The sequence below is a fragment of the Rhinopithecus roxellana genome, chromosome 13, assembly GCF_007565055.1.
Source record: "Rhinopithecus roxellana isolate Shanxi Qingling chromosome 13, ASM756505v1, whole genome shotgun sequence".
Taxonomy (NCBI): Eukaryota; Metazoa; Chordata; class Mammalia; order Primates; family Cercopithecidae; genus Rhinopithecus; species Rhinopithecus roxellana.
In genome coordinates, this window is record NC_044561.1 from 23,964,139 (window position 1) to 23,981,184 (window position 17,046).

Below are 17,046 nucleotides of genomic sequence, written 5' to 3' on the forward strand. Positions count from 1 at the left end.
CAGCTACTATGGAGGCTGAGGCAGGAGGATCCCTTGAGCCCAGGAGTTCCAGGCGGCAGTGAGCTATGAATGTGCCACCACACTCCAGTCTGGGGAACACAGCAAGACCCTGTCTCTAAAAACAAAAACAAGGCCATACACGATGGGTCGCGCCTGCAATCCCAGCACTTTGGGAGGCTGAGGTGGGAGGATCACTTGAGCCTAGGAATTCGAGACCAGCCTAGGCAACACAGGGAGATCCTGTATCTACAAAAAATTAAAAACTAAACGCAGAGTCCAGATCTTCTGGATCACTTTCATCTCACAAGCTTTTTTTTTTTTTTTTTTTTTTTTTGAGGCGGAGTTTTACTCTTGTTGCCCAGGCTGGAATGAAATGGCCTGATCTCGGCTCACCGCAACCTCCACCTCCTAGGTTCAAGCGATTCTCCTGCCTCAGTCTCCTGAGTAGCTGGGATTACAGGCATGCGCCACCATGTCTGGCTAATTTTTTATATTTTTAGTAGAGACGGGGTTTCTCTATGTTGGTCAGGCTGGTCTCGAACTCCCAACCTTAGGTGATCCTCCCGCCTCGGCCTCCCAAAGTGCTGGGATTACAGGCGTAAACCACTGCACCTGGCCTCACAGGCACTTTAAAATGTGCATATTAACATCACTGAAACAAGATATGTACACTTGGCAAAATAAACACCAGAAGAAAATAACAATTAAAGTCATTTTCTATTTAATGTATTGTTTTGCTAATTAATTTACGAATAAACAAAATGCCTTGTAATAACAATGGAGGACATATAAAATTATAAGCAAAAAATAAAGAATAAAGACTAAAAGAAGCAAGTGAAAGAAAATAACATGTAGCAAGGCTGAGAGCGAGTGTGACTTAGGAACCATAAACCTGGCGTTCCTTCCATGGGTCCTAGTTTCAACATATCTCTCAAAACACGAGCATCTCACCACCTGGAGCAGAATTTCAGAGCTTAAAGATAAGCCACACTTTTGCCTTCAAACCAAAACTAAGGTTTCATTTCATCAGGTGTTCCACCCAAGAAATGATGATGAGTCCACGTTCAATATTGACAGAAACCAGAGAAGCTGGACTTCCCAAGGGGCTATGTTGCCTTCAGCCTTTTTGGGGGCTTCTCCAAGGCAATTTTGACTGCATGGGTTTGGCTCTAAATGCTAGCTTTTTGTTTGCTTGTTTGTTTGTTTGTTTTGTTTTTTAGCTAGAGTCTCACTCTATTGCCCAGGCTGGAGTGCAGTGGTGTGATCTCAGCCCACCACAACCTCCGATCAAAATATAACACAATTGTTCTCTGGTCACTCAGAATTTTTATACTTATTGAAAGAATTATTTTCAACTTATTTAGACATAACAGATATTTTTCTGGGTATCAATCTGATAAGTCCTGTAAAAGGTAAACATGCTAGAAGTCCATCTGTTAAGTCAGTTCTAAAACCTCTCTGTGGCCAGGCGTAGTGGCTCATGCCTGTAATTCCAGCACTTTGGGAGCCTGAGGCAGGTGGATCACTTGAGGTCAAGCAGGTTCAAGCAGGAGTGTCCCTAAACACTGGCTTTAAAATACAAGGCCTGGGGAAATTGGGGACTTCATATTGTTTCAAGGCTAGATAGATCCCTGCCTGTGAATCTTTGAGTCTTGGGCCTTTGGAAAGGCAAAGCATCTTGATTATGAGAGAGCAGCTCTCATTCTCATCGACAAGAGGCAACCCATAATCTTTTAGACATTGGAGCATAGGCCCAACACCGGCAGTGTGTATATGTGGGGTGGAGGCAGGAGGATCACCCAGCGGCATTGAATGCTTTTGTGCCAGCATGCGATGCTGATAGATACACAGCAACTGGGCTCTGGGGAAAAGACACAGTTCCAGGGTGCCCTGCGGAGGTTCTAAAGAGATGAGCCTTGTTAGAGCCACACTGCCATGACAGCCAATCGCCTGGGTCAGGTACTCAGGATCTTTGAATGCTTTGTAAAGCCTGGATCCCCAGCTAGAACAATAATACTACACCCTTCCAGAAGGAGAAGAAAGCCTGCCCACTTACCTTTACTTCCTGCCCACTGCCGAGCCACTGCCTTCTACCAGCGTACTAGAAAGGGTGAGAGAGACCTGAGTTTGCATTCCAGCTCTGACAATTACCAGCTATTATCCTTGGCCAGATCAAATTATGTGATAGAGCCTCTGTTTCCACATCTGTAAAGTGGGAGTAATGATAATAAAACAGCAAAAGATTGGAAAGGGTAAATGATCATCTTGAATATAATAATTATAAGGCGTTTAGCACATAGCAAGCACCTGAATAAAGTGTTTTTTGTGGCTGGGCACAGTGGCTCACACCTGTAATCCCAGCACTTTGGGCGCCCAAGGCAGGTGGATCACTTGAGGTTAGGAGTTGGAGACCAGCCTGGCCCACATGAAGAAATCCCATCTCTACTCAAAATACAAAAATTAGCCAGGCATATTGGCGTATGCTTGTAATCCTAGATACTCAATAGGCTGAAACAGGAGGATTGCTTGGATCCAGGAGGCAGAGGTTGCAGTGAGCCGAGATCACACCACTATACTCCAGCCTGGGCAACAGAGTGAGACCCTGTCTTAAAAAATAAATTAATAAAATTAAATTAAATTAAGTGTTTTAAAAAATTTTTAATTAAAAAATTAAAGTAGAGACAAGGTCTCACCATGTTGCCCAGGCTGGTCTCGATCTCCTGGGTTCAAGCTATCCTCCCTCTTCAGCCTCCCAAAGTGCTGGGATTACAGGAGTGAGCCATTGAGCCTGGCCTAAAGTGTAATTATTGATAGAGCATCAACATCATCTTCTTGAATGTCAGAGCTGGAAAGAATTTTTGGATCAATGTGTGTTATGCTACATCTATTCTCCCTGCTTTTGACAAATATTGACTGAAGGCCTCTTAAGTAGTGGGTCTTGCCTAGATGCTGGGAAGATAGGTTGGGGAGGAAGACAGAAGAGGTATCTGCTCTAGGTGTTTCTGGCTGAAGATGCAGACAGGAGGAATGAATTATTTTGCCTGCCTTCAAAGTCACATCAAATTCCTGGGCTGCATGGTCTGGTGTCTGGTTCACCAGGATGTCCTGAGGGGCAGTTAGCCTTCCTCAAGGAGGTGACAGACAGATTGAGACCTGGAAGGGTTCACTGAACTAGGGGTGCTGAGAGAAGGAGCCCCAACCTAGACAACAAGACGATCATTCTGATCCTCCTCCTTAGCCTCTCAACTGAGATCTGCCAATTCTGTCTTCCAAACATCTCTGGAACCAAAACGCCCCCTCCATGCCCACATCCCCTCTCTGGGTTCCTGAATTATTTCAACACCCTCCAAACCAGTTTCTGCCTGTTTCTTCTTCATGCAGCAGCCAGATGGATCTTTGCAGAAAGTCAGGCTCACCATGCCCTTCCCTTGCCGAATACCTTCTCTGTCTCTCCATCACCACAAGAGAAAAACCCCAACTCCTTCCCACGGCCCACAGAGCTCTGCAGCATCCAGCCCTGCAGACACCTCTGATCTCTTCTCTCACCTCCACCACATCCTGTCCACTCTGCATTTCATGCAAGGCCCCACACTCGCCTCCTTCCTGCTAGGCCTTTGCACCTGCTGGTGCACTCTTCCAAGCATCCCCACCCATGCCTCTGGCATGTATACACACCCCCGGCCCTCCCTCCCTGACCAGGTTAATCTCTGTTGCTCCTGCCTCATCAGTTACAGGTGCTCACTTTACTGTGGAGGCTTGTCAAAGGATCTAGCTTCCCCAGCTTGGACACAGGACCCTTGTCACCCTGTTAGCTGCTGAATCTGTGCCTAGCACAGAGAGCTCAGGGAATGCCATTGCTAGAATGTTATTAAACAAATGCCTCCATTCAGACCTCTTCCTCCGATCTCCATTTTGTTCATCCACAAAAGGACATCATAAAACACCCTGCTGGTGTTTAATCTATGTGTCTATCAGATCAGTCATATGAAGTCTCTAACATGCACGTAATAAACACTATGTAATATTATTGTATTGTTTCCAGAACAGTCATGGCTGGCTCCATGGAGGCAGCATTACCAGTGCCAGCATTTTCCATATGGTAGGCACTATTTGTCGGACACACGAATGAATTAATGAATGACCAATGAATGAACACATGGCTGTCCATGTGCAAATTACTTAATATCTGTGTGCCTTAGTTTCTGTGTGTGTGTGTGTGTGTGTGTGTAGTCACCCAGGATGGAGTGCTGTGGTGTGATCTGCACTCACTGTAACCTCTGCCTCCTGGGTTCAAGTGATTCTCATGTCTCAGCCTCCCAAGCAGGGGGAATTACAGGTGAGTAGCACCATGCCCCGCTCATTTTTCTTTTCTTTTTTTTTTTTGAGACCGAGTCTCGCTCTGTCACCCAGGCTGAAGTGCAATGACGCCATCTTGGCTCACTGCAACCTCTGCCTCCTGGGTTCAAGTGAGTCTCCTGCCTCAGCCTCCTGAGTAGCTGAGGTGCACGCCACCATGCCCGGCTAATTTTTGTGTTTTTAGTAGAGATGGGGTTTCACCATATTGGTCAGGCTGGTCTTGAATTCCTGACTTGGTGATCCACCCGCCTCGGCCTCCCAAAGTGCTGGGATTACTTTTTTTTTTTTTTTTTGAGATGGAGTCTCACTCTGTTGCCCAAGCTGGAGAGCAGTGTGATCTCAGCTCACTGCAACCCTTGTCTCCTGGGTTCAAGCGATTCTCCTGTCTCAGCCTCCTGAGTAGCTGGGACTACAGGCGTGTACCACCACACCCGGCTAATTTTTGTATTTCTAGTAAAGACAGGGTTTCGTCATGTTGGCCAGGCTGGTCTTGAACTCTTGACCTCATGTGATCCACCCACCTCGGCCTCCCAAAGTCATTTTTGTATTTTTATTAGAAACGAGATTTCACCATTTTGTCCAGGCTAGTCTTGAACTCCTAGCCTCAAGTGATCCACCCACCTCGCCTCCCAAAGTGCTGGAATTACAGGTGTGAGCCACCGCACCTGGCCCAGAAATTTATTTTAAACGGATAATATATACATATGACAAATAGAAAGTTAAAAGAGAACAAAGAAGCAAAGTTCACAGTGAAAAGTAAGCCTGCATGCCTACCCTACATTTTCTTCAGGTATTCAATGCACAAGCATATGATGTATAGATAGGTCTATTATTTTTCCAATTTTACACATGAAGAAGCAGAAGCACTGAAAGGTTATAGAACTTAGACTGTGCTGAGATTTATCAGTCAGGAGTTTTACTTCATTTGTGTATATCAGGGTTTCACAACCTTTACGCTATTCGACATTTTTTGCTGTTTTTGTTGTTGTTGTTGTTGGGGTAGTGGCAGGTCGGGGGTGGAAAGGGTGTCCTATGCACTGCAGGATGTTTAGCAGCATCCTGGGCCTCTACTTACTAGATGCCAGTAGCGCCTCTCCACTTCCCCAGTTAGGATAACCAAAAATGTCTTCAGAGATTGCCAAATGTCGTGGTGGTGGAGGTATGTCAGGGCAAAATCCCTGATAAATGGATAGAATGTGATATATCCACAAAAACCCCCTCCAAAATCACTAGTGTGTATGAATATACATCAGACCACTACTTTATTTTTTCTGTGTTTAACACAAACAGTAGCACAAATACACCCCGCTGCGGGTCTACTTTTCTTTTCTTATACTACTTTTTGGTGATCATTCCACTTCATTGCTTACGGGCAGAAAGGTACTTCTCTTAAACAGAACTGTCCGGGAGAAGTGGTGAGCTGCCCGTCCTAGGTGTAAGCCATGGGGCAGACAGGGGCTTCCAGGGCGGCGGGGCGGAGCTCCCGGGGCGAGCCTCCGGGAATCTCCCCAGCCAGCCTCTGCTCACCTCGCGGTCCCGAGGCGCAGGGGAGGGGACGAGGCGGGGCGGGGCCGCGTCTCGGGCCCGCCCCCGTACGTCACGTCGCCGCGGCCCCGCCCCCGCGCGGGCACCTCCCCCTTCCCCGGCCGGGGCGGCTGGAGAGCCGGGAGTCGCTGGGTGCGCGGGGCTGCCTCGCAGCGCTTCGCCACGGTAGGTGGCCCTGGGGCGGCGGAGCGGGGGGCCTGGGGCTGCAGCCGGGGGCGCGGGCTCAGGGCCGTGCCGGTCGGCCTCGGGCACCTGGCAACCCTCCGTCCTGGCGGCTGCCTCCGGGCCCGGCGCGACTGCTCGGGCTGCGGGGCTGGGAGCTGGGATCTGGGAGGCAGGCAGGCGGCGCGGGCGGGCGGTTCTGGGATCCGCACCCGCTCGGCGTCCCGAGCGCTTTCCGCGGGGTGCGGCACCCACCGGGCCCCGGTTACCGCGCTTCCCGCTTCGGACCCAGCGCCTGGGAGACGCTCAGCGTCTGTTGGGGGGGACCTGGCGGGGAGGGCGGCGCGTCCCCGCCTTCGGAGTCTCCAACCCCGCCCAGGCGCGCGGGGACCCCCAGGCGGGCGCCGGGGCGCGTGGAAGTTAACTTGCGGCAGCCGTGGAGTTGCGCGGAGCGTCAGAAGTGGAGGCGTTGGGGGCGGAAATCGTCGGCTGGGGAGGTGGGCTCTGGGAGCACGGGGCTAGGAGCCCTAGTGAACTTGGAGGTCACTGGTGAGGAGCGGAGAGGAATTTGACCTGAGGATCCCACCCCCGCCCCCAACCTCCCTCCGTAACCTATGCTTCTCAGTGTGAGCTGGATGGGAGGTGCCCGGAAAGCCGGGACTGGGAGGGGTAGCAGGGGACGGGGAGCGTGGGCTCAGAGGCTGAGCACGCCTGACCTGGCAGAGTCGTTGTTAGGTGGGACAGAGGTCGAGGTCTGGCATTCCCACTCAAAGGCCCGTTCCCTAGGGAAAGAACCATCCACTTCAGCACAGTCATTAGAAAGCACCGTGCCTAACATCTTGCCCCCTTCCCCTTTTACAGATGGGGAGACTGAGGCTTGGAGAGGTCACCTGCCCGTGACCCTAGGACCCACAGCTAGGATGTGGCAGAGCTGAAACTCACTCACAGGCCTCCTGACTTAATGTCCTATGGGGATGTTGAGGAGGCGGGTTGGTGAACTCCTACTTATCCTACAGAAGCTCCCTCAAGCAGCACCTCTTCCGGGAAGCCTTCCTGGCATTCTCCTGGTATTGTCGGGTGCTTCCTGTTTTGAACCCCACAGAGGTAGCCAGGCCTTTTTCTCACTTCCCAACAGACATTCCCTTGCATGTGTGTCTGCCGGACTGGGCTGTGGGTGGACACCTCTCCCTGGCCTCCATCTGATAACCCTTTCACCTCAGCAGGGTGGTCTGATGGTGAGGGTAGGCTTCTGGATTTGAACAGATCTGTGACTCACACCTGGATTTAGTAGTGATGTGGCCCGGGCGACCCATTTTCCTTCCGATTTAGCCTCAGTTTCCATAACTGTAAAGCTGGGTTTATTTCATTGTCCTAAAGGAATTGTTGCATCATTTCTGAATCCCCCCACCCCACTGAACCCCAATTGTATTATTATTTACTTAATATATATCTTTGTATCACCTGATTTTTAAAAATCTCGTGCAAACTTTTTATAACAGCTTTGTTGAAATACAGTTCACAGACCGTACAATTCACCCTTTTAAATTATATGTTTCCGTAGTTTTTAGGATGTTAAGAGTTGCGCAGCCATCACCACTGTCTAATTTTAAAACATTTTTGTCATGCCCAAAAGAAATGCTGTTTCATGGTCACTCCCCAATCCTTTCTTCCCCTATCCCTTGGCAACCACTTACTCACTCTCAAATTCTCTATGAATTTGCCTGTGCTGGACATTTCATATAAATGCAATCATATACTAGGTAGCCTTTTCTATCTGATGCTTTTCACTTCAGAGAATACATGTATCAGTACTTCATTCCTTTTTGTGGCTGAATAATATTCTATTACGTGGATATACCACATTCTGTCCTTTTGTCAGTTGATGGGTGTTTGGGTTGTGTCTAATTTTTGACTATGATGAATAATACTGCTATGAACATACATGTACAGGACTTTGTATGGACATACATTTTCAGTTCTCTCAGGTATATTTCTAGGAGTGGAATGGTTGGGTCATAAGGTAACTTTAGGTTTCACCTTTAAAATTATTTTAAACTTATTTTATTATTCATTTATTTATTTTGTAGAGATAGGGATCCCACTATGTTGCCCAGGCTGGTCTCGAACTCCTGGTCTCAAGCGATTCTCCTACCTCAGGCTCCCAAAGTGCTGGGATTATAGGTGTGAGCCACCGCACCCAGGTTTAACCTGTTGAGGACCTGCCAGACTGTTTTTCCAGAACAGCTATACCATTTTATATTCCCACCACCAGTGTATGAGGGTTCCAATAATCTTAAATACATTTAGTGTTCTCTGCAGCAGTCATAACCCTTGAAATCACTGGCTTTGATGTGTTAGTTACAAACTATTTTCAGGCTGGGTGCGGAGGCTCACACCTGTAATCCCAGCACTTTGGGAACCCAGGCGGGCAGATCACCTGAAGTCAGGAGTTCGAGAGCAGCCTATCCAACATGGTGAAACCCCGTCTCTGCTAAAAATACAAAACTTAGCCAGGTGTGGTGGCGTGCGCCTGTAATCCCAGCTACTCAGGAGGCTGAGGCAGGGGAATCCCTTGAACCTGGGAGGTGGAGGTTGCAGTGAGCCAAGATCAATCACACCACTGCACTCTGGCCTGAGTGACAGAGCAAGACTGTGAAAATACTGAAGCAAGGGGAGGCAGTGTAGGACCCAGTGGCTTACAGAGCCCACCCCAGGAGCTGGCACACAGTATTAGGAGGGGGTGAAAGGAAGGTGGAAGCTGCTCGGATCTTCCCACCCCAGGGCGGCCTGGAGCCCCCTTGCCAGCTGAGGCTTTGTGGAAGCCAGAGAGACCCTCCATGGCTCTCCTAGACTGTAACTGAAGGGGAAGACTTGTCCCTTGACCCCCAAATTAAGTCTGGTCCTGCTCAAACTCTATCTGGACCCCCCACGCCACTCTGAAGGTGACCTGTCTGGATGGCCACAAGAGTGTCCTATGTGAGTTGCTGCTTATCTCAAGAGGGGCCACCCCCCAGGCCTGAAATGAGCAGTCCTGAGTTACAGACACTTCATCTGTGAACATTCTGCACATACAAACATCTTCCCCCTCCTCTCAGCATCTTCCCCACCCCTAGGACCCTGTGTTTCTTCCTTCACGCTCTTTGCTTCAGCAAGAGGCTGCACCGGAAGAACTCAAGTCAGAACTCAGCATTTTCACAGAGGAAGAGTTCCTTGAAGGTAGTTAGTTCACCCCAGCTTGAACCTGTACTCTGCTGGTTCAGGAACTTAAACCAGCACTTATCTGCATGTACCAGTTTCCTGACAACTTGGTTCATCTGGGACAGCTGCTGTTTGGGAATGGCGTTAAGACCACGCTTCCCAGCCTCTGTATCTGGCACCTCATGATTTTATTCTTTTTTGCATACTTGCCTTTCCTTGTCCTTTTAAAATCCTGAATTCCTGTGCCTTAAGAAAGCAGCCTAGGCCTGGTGCTTGGCTCATGCTTATAATCCCAGCACTTTTGGAGGCTGAGGTGGGTGGATTGGTTGAGCCTAGGAGTTTGAGACCAGCCTGAATAATGTAGTGAAACTCCATCTCTACAAAAAATACAAAAATTAGCCAGGCGTGTTGGTGCGCACCTGTATTCCCAGAGAGTCGGGAGGCCAAGGTGGAAGGATCGCTTGAGCAGAGGTTGCAGTGAGCTGAGATCGCACCACTGCACTCCAGCTTAGGTGACAGGGCAGGATTGTAGGGTGTTAGGTCAGTACACAAAAATCAATTAAATATTTTTTAAAAAGAAAGGAAAAGAAAGCAGCCTGGGGACATGGAGACGGGGTGGGAAAGCTCCCTAGGCAAGGAACTGCCCTTCTCTGGGTCTCAGTGTACCCTACTGAGGAATGGGCATAGACCATTCAGAACTAAGATGTGGTGGCACCTTGGGATCGGTTAGGCTGTTGAAATGTATTATTGATGTGACTTTGTGGGTGTATTTGTAGCAAGAGTGGCAGGTCAGATATAGCTTCACAGCCTGGGGTTGGTGACCAGAATGTACCTTTTTGGAAACATGAGTGTGGCTTGTGTGGCTTTGATGCCCCATGTGGCACCAGGAAAGCGTCTCTGGGTAGCAGCAGCTCCTGCTCCCTGACTTGCTGCCTGTTCCTATTGCTTGGAAGTCCCTTTGCTCTTTGAGGACCTGCATGTACCCTGTCTAGGGCCCCTCCAGAGGTCTGGGATGACTGTCCCCTCCCCTGTCACTTCTCAGGTCTCCCCCACCCTGGACTGCAGCCAGGGGAGGATTTGTGGGAATGATTCATTCAGAGCTGCCTGAGATCTTGGCCAAGCCCCAGAAATTGCAGGGAAGGACCTCAGAGGGCAGTGCCCACAGGCCTTAGGGAACGCCTGGGGCTGGTGGCCCGGGGAGAAGCTTCTTATCCTATGTGCTCCGATGGCAGGCAGCCAGCCCATCTGCCGAGAGACTTTTTGTATCAGTAAGACTCCTGACCCGGGCTTCTGCAGCCAGAAAGCAGGCAAGCAGCCCAGAAAGCAGGCAGTGTGATAGGGAGCTAGGGGCACTGGCCTGTATTAGAATCCGGGTACTCCACATCTTTCTGGGGCTGTTCGCTGTTTCTCTATGCTTTGGTTTTCTCATCTGCTGAATACAGTAGGACCTGTCTCCCAGGGGTGTTGGATGGAAGGGAATGGTGGTAAAGCACTTACCCTGGTACCAGGCAAAAGCTGAGGCCCTGGGGTTACACAGGCTCTTTGGAGTTTTGAACGTGTTCCGTTGTGAACCTTGGTTCCTCCATCTGTCAAAAGGCAACAATTATAAATACAGCCAATATCAACGGGGCTTGCTGGGTGCCAGACACTGTTCTAGGCACTCAATGTGCTTTAACTCATTTAATTCCCGTAGCAGCCATATGAAGTGAACAGGCTGAGGCGCAGAGAGGTGAAGTAATTTGCACAAGGTCACCCAGCTAGGAAGTGGGAGACATAGGATTTGGATCCAGAGTCTCTCTTTTTTTTTGAGACAGAGTCTTGCTCTGTTACTGAGGCTGGAGTGCAGTGGCACAATCATAGCTCACTATAACCTTGAACTTCTGGGCTCAAGCGATCATCCCACCTCAGCCTCTCAAGTGCTGGTGTTACAGACGTGAGCCACAACACCCAGCCCAGACTCTGCACTCTGAATTCTCATTCTTACCCCTCCTTGATATTCCATGTAAAGGCCTAGCACATAGAACACACACAGAAAATATCAGGTGTTGTTATAACTATTCTGAATAAATATTGATCCACTCTCCATCCCTCTGTCCACACTCCTTCCCTGATGGACAGAACATGCAGGACTCTTGGCCTATAAAGTCCAGATTCCCACCCACTCCTCCCTACTCGCTCTGTTCCTCCCATTCCCACACACTCATGCACAGCAGAGTGTGGAAGCAGCCAAGTCCCAACTCTTCTTCCAAATTGCTGTGTGACATTGGGCAAGGAGCTTCCCCTCTCTGAGCCCCAGTTTCCCTACATGTTAAATGGGTGAGTTCACCCTGCTCCATGTTTTTTGTTGAGCTCCTGTGCTATGTGTGTGTTTTTAAAATTGAGTCAACGTTCAAACATTGCTAGAGAAAAATTCTGATTTCTCATTTCTCTTGGAAACCCAGGAGCTTAGGCCAAACTGGAGTGGCCTGAAGCTGCCCCGTAGGTGGCCTGGGCTCTCCTGGTCACTGTGGTTCCCCCCACTCCCCATTGTCACATACGTGTGGCTCTTCAGGGGATCTGAGGATGCCTCAGGCCTGCCTGGTACCACTTGAATAAGCAGTTTCATTGTTTTAAAAACGATTTTTTTTTTTTTTTTTTGAGACAAAGTCTTGCTCTTGTCACCCAGGCTGAAGTGCAATGGCATGATCTCAGCTCCTTGCAGCCTCCGCCTCCTGGGTTCAAGCTATTCTCCTGCCTCAGCCTCCCGAGTAGCTGGGACTACAGGCACGTGCCACCACGCCCAGCTAATTTTTATATTTTTAGTAGAGACGAGTTTTACCATGTTGGCCAGGCTGGTCTCGAACTCCTGACCTCAGGCCATCTACCCGCCTCAGCCTTCCAAAGTGCTGACATTACAGGCATGAGCCACCACACCCAGCTTTTTCTTTTGTTTTAATCGAGACAGAGTCTTCCTCTGTCTCCCAAGCTGAAGTGCCATGGTGCTCACTGCAACCTCTGTCTCTCGTGTTCAAGTGATTCTGCCTCAGCCTCCTGAGTAGCTGGGACTACAGGCACCCGCCACCGTGCCTGACTAATTTTTGTATTTTTAGTAGACATGGGGTTTCACCACATTGGCCAGGCTGGTCTTAAACTCCTAACCTTGTGATCCGCCTGCCTTGGCCTCCCAAAGTGCTGGGATTACAGGTGTGAGCCATCATGCCTGGCCACATTGTTTTTTTTTTTTTTTTTTTTTTTTTTTGATGTTCTCCAAGAGCCCTTCCAGTTCTGTTTCTAGGACATTGGAGGTTGTCTGAGGCCTCCCAGTACCCTGTCTGCCATTTTAAGCCCTCAAGGCATTTTTTTTTTTTTTTTTTTGAGATGGAGTCTTGTTCTGCCCCCCAGGCTGGAGTGCAGTGGTATGATCTCAGCTCACTTCAACCTCTGCCTCCTCAGTTCAAGTGATTCTCCTGCCTCAGCCTCCCGAGTAGCTGGGATTACAGGCACCTACCATCATGCCCGGCTAATTTTTGTACTTTTTGATAGAGATGGGGTTTCACCATGTTGGCCAGGCTGGTCTTGAACTCCTCACCTCTAGTGATCTGCCCGCCTCTACCTCCCAAAGTACTGGGATTACAGGTGTGAGCCACTGCACCTGGCCTTTTTTTCTTTTCTCTTTTTTCTTTTTCTTTTTATTCCTTTTTGAAATGGAGTCTTGCTCCGTTGCCCAAGCTGGAGTGCAGTGGCGTGATCTTGGCTCACTGCAACCTCTGCCTCCCAGGCTCAAGCGATCCTCCCACCTCAGCCTCCCAGAGTGCTGGGACTATAGGTTGGGACTGGAGGTTGTCTCCATTGCATACTCCCTGGGTGAGGAGTTCCTGTCTCTGGGCACTAGGGTGCCATGCCACCTTACCTGTAGGTACAGGTCCCTACCTACCTGTTATTCCCCACAGGAAGATATTTGTTATTGACCACACCATTTCCCAGAAGCCAAGGCTCGGAAATAGTCACTTTCCTGAGGTCACAGAGGCCTGAGATTCAGCACCAGGACTCAAAGCCCATCTGCCCAACTTCAGAGGCTGCCAGTGGAAGTCATGCCTTGATCCCAGCACTGCACAGATAGCCCCTGAGTGACGTCTTCCACTAGAATAAGGACACGTGAGAACCCTCAGCTGGATGTTGGGGTGCAAGATTTAAGAAGCAATGAGGTCCTAGTTGTCCTGGAGTTTATGTTCTGGTGGAGGCATCAGGCAAGAAAAAGTAACCCACATCTCCGACGTGAGATGTCAGCCTATGAAGTTGAGTACTCAGGCCTCTCAGATCTTAACATGTGTATGATCCCCCTGGGGATCTTGTTTAGTGCAGATTCAGTGTTTTTGTGAGGGTTTTTTTTGTTTTTTGTTTTGAGACAGAGTTTCGATCTTGTTGCCCAGGCTGGAGTGCAGTGGTGCAATCTCGGCTCACTGCAACCTCCACCTCTCAGGTTCAAGCGATTCTCTTGCCTCAGCCTCCCAAGTAGGTGGGATTACAGATGCCTGCCACCGTGCCCAACTAATTTTTGTATTTTTAGTAGAGACAGGATTTCACTGTGTTGGCCAGGCTCGTCTCAAACTCCTGACCTCAAGTGATCTGCCTGCCTCGGCCTCCCATAGCGCTGGGATTACAGGCATGAGCCACCGTGCCCGGCTAAAGTGCAGATTCTGATTAGCAGGTTTGGGGCAGAGACTAAGACCATGTTTCTAACCAGCTTCCAGGGTCCTCTGATGGTGTTTGTCTAAAGACCACATTTGGAATAGTGAGTGCCTGGGTTAGAAATTGGCGGATTACCACTCATAGGCCACATCCGGCCCACTACCCATATTTGTAAATAAAGTTTTATCGGAACATAGCTATGCTTATTTATTGACATTTTGTCTGTGGCTGCTCTTGTGCAACAAAAGCAGAGTGGAGTAGTTGTGACAGAGACCATAGGGCCCACATTGCTGGCCTTTGAAAAGAAAGTCTGCTAGTCGCTTTTCTAATCATCTTTTGGATCCCTACAAGTTATAAAACTTTGGTTTGGTGAGTGTTAGATGCTAATAAAAATAGTAATGATTGCAGTTAAGATTTGAGGATTTGAGTGCTTTCTGGGTACTTAGCTCTTTACGTTTATTTTTTTCTTAGCTCAATTCTATCATAGGCAATACTACTGTCTCCACTTTACAGGCAAGAAAACTGAATAGAGAGGCTGGGCCATTGGCCCAGAGTTTGTGAACCAGTGAGTAGGTGAGGCCAATTTGAGTCAAGTCGCCAGATTCTTACTGGACAGGAGCTTCTGCCTAGAACTTTTTCCCAGAGCACAGAGAGGGTTTTGTTTAGATTTTTTTCTGTCCCAGAATGTTCTGGTGCCTTCATTTCTTTCTCAATTGATCCTTCTGTTTACTCAACAAATACCCGTGCAGCCTGTGCTGGAAGTTTGGGGACCATGCTGGGTTCTGAGAGGGTGTGGGGACTAGGATGGGGTCCCAGCCCTGCACATTCCGTGGAGTCGTCAGGGACGCAGCACCAGAAGCCACGCAGGATGCTAAGCATCTTGGGGGTTACTGGTACAGGTACTGGAGGCAGTCAGGGAAGGCTTCTTGGAGGAAAGGGTGCAAATGATGCCAGCAGGAGTTAGCTTTGTAGAGGAGGTCAGGAAACGTTTTCCGAGGAGAGAGAATCACAAGTGCAAAAGTTTGGAGGTGTGAGACCCTGTGGCCTGGTTTGGTAGAGTTCAGGACACAGAGACTATAGTGTGTTTGTGTGTGTGTTGGGGGTTGGGGGAATTGGTGGTGTTATAATAAAATAGGAGGTCGGCAGGAGTTAAGTCAACAGAGCCTCATTGCTATGCCAAAGGACTTCATTTTGCCCTGGAGGCTGCTGTTGCCTAGTGTGAAGCCCTCTGATGACTTTCCGGAGAAAGCCTCCATTAGGTGCTAACGTGTCTTCAGTGCTTCTCCCCAGACTCCTCTTGTTTAACAAAGATCGGACGCAGCCGCCTCCTTCGGGGATCCTTCCTTAGGCTGGCGGCCGACTCCAGCCAGGAGGCATAAAAAAGCATTGCCTCCTTTGATTTTATTTTTGCAGTAACGTTTTAATTAGGGCGTGTTTTTAGTTTAATCCAGCGGATTATAGTTTCCCTTGAAAATATGTTTTAAAAATATTGAATCCATTGAACAAAAATGAGTAAGATTAAAGGGGGTTCTGGATGTAATTAACATTGGGAAGGTAGTCTTCAGCAGCTTGGAATTTGGAGAGCCTCACAACAGGTGAGGGGGTTGGGGGGGCTGGGCCAGTAGTGACCTCTCTCTTAACATTCCCCTTCTTCCCTGGAACCCCAGGGGTCTTGACTGAAGGGCAGGATGGCTGTGTAGCTAAGATGTGGGTACAGGGATGTAGGTGTCCATTGATGGTGTGGGAGCTGAGGTTCCTGCTCCAGGCTGCTTCTGCTCCTCATCCCTCTCCTTCTCTGTCTGGTGTTCTTCTCCTTCTCCCTCCCTCCCTCCCTCCCTCCCTCCCTTCTCTTCCTCCCTCCCTCCCTTCCTTCCTTCCTTCCTTCTTTCCATCTGTGTGTCTTGCTCTGTTGCCCAAGCTGGAGTGCAATGGTGCAATCGTAGCTCACTGCAGCCTTGAACTCCTGGGCTCAAGCAATTCTCCTTCCTCAGCCTCTTGAGTTACAGGTACAGACCACCACACCTGGTTCATTTTTTATTTTTTGTAGAAACGGGGTCTCACTATGTTGTCCAGGCTGGTCTTGAACTCCTGGGCTCAAGCAATCCACCTGCCTCAGCCTCCCAAAGTGCTGGGATTATAGATGTGAGCTGCTGTACCCAACTTGTCTTGGTCTCTATTTTTGTCTCTTCCTGCCTCTCTCTCCCTCCCACCCATACCCCCAACTCACGTCTTTCCCTGTCTCTGTCAGTCCTTCTGTTCTACTCCCATCTTTGCCTCTCCTCTGACTCTGTCTCTATCTCCCTCTGTCTCTGCCTCTCTCTGTTTTTGTCTCTCTCTGTCTTCTTCCGCCCCCACCTGCACCACTTCCCCCTTCCTTCCCGCCGCCGACCCCGAGCGCACACACGTGCCAGCACGGTCCTTCCTTTCTCTCATTAGAAACTTTTCATCACACTTGCTTTGGCTGGTGACTGATATCCTGCCGCAGAACCATCCGGACCCTTGCAGAGCCCGGGGGCTCCGCCAGAAACCCTTGGAGGTGTGAGAAAGTGGTAGTAGCTACTTCCCATGTGGAAGACAGAAGCGCTGTGAAGTCAGGTACCTGGCAAGGCCACCCTACAAGGCCATGGTTCCCCCTCAACCCACACGCCCTTTCCACGCCCCCAGGGCCCTCCCTTCCCCACCCAGCCCCAGGGCTGTGGGGAAGAAGTGGAAGTCTGGGCTAGCAGCAGGAAGGCAGATGCTACTTTTGGTTTGATTTGGTTTGGGGTACTGGGGGAGTGTCGGCTACCCTGCCTCTGAGCACTCCTAGAAGCTGCATGCAGTAGGTGCCTTTGCCCTTCATTCTGCTACGTGGTCATTGCTCTGCTCAAGTGCACAGTAGACCAGCAGTGCATGTTTGATGGCTAAGAGCTTTAGGAAGAAAAACAAGATTAGAAATTGAGTCTTGCCTCCAGGCCGGGCACGGTGGCTCACACCTACAATGCGGGTGGATCACTTGCGTGAGCTCAGGGGTTCAAGATCAACCTGAGCAATGTGGCGAAACCCTGTCTCTACAAAAAAGTACAAAAATCAGCCGGGCATGGTGGCACGTGCTTTATTTCCAGATACTTTGGAGGC

At 49.5% G+C, this 17,046-nt stretch overlaps 1 protein-coding gene across 3 annotated transcripts in view; it reads left to right on the plus strand.

The window, feature by feature from the left end:
• Positions 1-5,961: 5,961 nt before the first annotated feature.
• The window catches only part of TPST2 (tyrosylprotein sulfotransferase 2), a 64,315-nt gene continuing 53,230 nt past the window's right edge, over positions 5,962-17,046 (plus strand). For 2 of the 3 annotated variants that reach the window (XM_010375581.1, XM_030914931.1), the window contains exon 1: positions 5,962-6,066. The gene's annotated coding sequence lies outside the window, so the exon portion shown is untranslated. The remainder of the gene's footprint in view (positions 6,067-17,046) is intronic. The other variant, XM_030914933.1, reaches the window with a different exon arrangement.